The 2,143-nt window shown below is 42.4% G+C and overlaps 1 protein-coding gene across 1 annotated transcript in view; it reads left to right on the top strand.

Moving 5' to 3' along the window:
- opn6a (opsin 6, group member a) overlaps nucleotides 1-2,143 on the top strand; it is a 101,538-nt gene that overhangs the window by 98,727 nt on the left and 668 nt on the right. The window lies entirely within an intron of this gene.

Below are 2,143 nucleotides of genomic sequence, written 5' to 3'. Positions count from 1 at the left end.
GACTAAAAAAATGTTTATTCTGGTTCACCTGAACGATTTAATGTAAATGTTTATACTGCATGAAATAGTTATTTCATGGGGAAAGTTAAAAATGCACACCACACAACAGCTTATTTCTTAGAAGTGATTCTCAGTACTACTACTAAACCAATATCAGTACAACTGACAGAGTTACTTTTAATTTACTTTTTAACACATTTTGAGAGCCAGCAGACTGCATGAGGTCTTTGACATGGAGTTAGTCCTGTTTGTTAGCAAAATCTTTCATGAACCAAAGGATGGATTTTATCAAGCTCAGCTAATATTCATTTAACATACCATTGTTCATGTGAACCTGATTCAAAATGTCCAACACAGCTAATCAGCCTTAGCAAACACAAACATGGGCTAAATCCTTGTCACCTTTAAAGATATTGAGCTAAAATTTGGTGTGGTAGCTGGCAATCAACAAAACTACAACTTGGTCTTCTCTCAGCATAAGATGATCTTCATGTTTCTGAGGTTAGAACCCAAGAATGCAGACTGATGCAAGAAATTTGAGATGGAAAATTTCAATTTATTCAAATAAAACAGACTGTCTTGGCAGCAACAAGCTACATAACTCAAGGAGAACATAAAGGAGCACTGGATGTGCCATCTCCATCTTCTATCGTTTGTCCATAGTAAGGTTGCAGAGGCAACAGGTCCAGAAGAAAAACCCAGACCTCCCTCTCCCCAAAGACGCTCCCCAGCTTCTCTTAGGCGATCCCAAGGTGTTCCCAGGCCAGAGAAGATACATAATCCCTCTAGCAAGTTCTGGGTCTTCCCTGGGACCTCCTACCAGTGGGACGTGTCCGAATAAACTCTAAAGGGATGCATCAAATCAGATGCATGAACCACCTTAACCGACTACTTTCGGTGCAGAGGAGCCGTTCTACGCTGAGCTTCCTCCAGATGATGGAGTTCCTCACCCTATCTTCATGGCTGAGCCCGGCTAACCTGTAAAGGAAGCTCATTTCATCCACTTGTAAGCAGGATCTTGTTCTTTCAGTCATGATCCAAACCTCATGACCACAGGTGAGGGTTGGAACGTAGCCAGACCAGTAAATCGAGAGCTTTGCCTTTCACCGCAACTCTTTCTTCTCCACAACCGACCAAAGCAACAACCTTAATACTGAAGATGAGGATCCAATTTCTTGATCCATCTATCGTTCCATCCTACCATCGCTCAGGAACAAGATGCCCAGATACCAAAACTCTTCCACCTAAGGTAACGGCTCCTTGCCAACCCAGAGGGGGCATTCCACCCATTTCCTGTTGAGATCCATGGCCTCAGACATAGAGGAACCGACTGATGTGCCACGAAGCACACACAATGGTGAACTAATGAGTGAGGTGAAACTAAAGGGACTATAAGGACTGGTGCTGATGTGAAGATTGGAGACAGCTGAGCTCAATGAGACAGGGGACATATGAGCAGGTGTGGGAAGACTGAGGAGCAAGAGCTGAACTGAGGAAAAGTACTGGGGAAAAAACGAGCTTATGGAACTGAAAATAATTATGGATGGACTCAATTTAAAACAATCGTTTTGTTTTTATAAAAGTATGGAGCACAGGAACCAAAAAGACTTGAGGACACAATGGATTAAAAGTAAGGAGGCTGGGACAGTGTGTGGGACGATTGGTGAGAGACAAAAGATGGAGGATGTTAGTTTTATGGCTAATTTAGATGAAAGAATGAATATTTACTCTGTGGTTGTTGGTTTTCAGGCTCAGAGAGGAAGGCAGGAGGAGATGGCAGAGTAGATTTCCAGGATGCAGGTTGATGGTTCATCAGAGAGTGAGAGATTGGACACGGTGATTAGGCTGAATCAGAAATCTCGGGTTTTAGTTTCCGAATCCAGGACTGGGACGTTCAGGAGGAGCTGAATCCAAACTGAGGATGAGATGTTACAAAGGAATAAGGAACTCGGATGCATTTTCATTCATTCATTCATTCATTCAACCTTCATTTATACAGAAAAATCGCATTGAGCCTCGAAGACTCATTTACAAGTGAGATCTGTGTAGACGGACAAAAAAGTACTGAAAGTGTACACATGTAGGAATTGGAGGCAAAAAAAATCCTATCAAACTCTTTCTTCTTGGCTGAGAAGAAAGACCC

Source organism: Nematolebias whitei, chromosome 1 (assembly GCF_014905685.2).
Source record: "Nematolebias whitei isolate Nwh7 chromosome 1, NemWhi1, whole genome shotgun sequence".
In the NCBI taxonomy this organism is placed as follows: domain Eukaryota; kingdom Metazoa; phylum Chordata; class Actinopteri; order Cyprinodontiformes; family Rivulidae; genus Nematolebias; species Nematolebias whitei.
The sequence above is the reverse complement of the archived record's forward strand: the minus strand, read 5'-3'. Positions and strand labels throughout refer to the sequence as shown.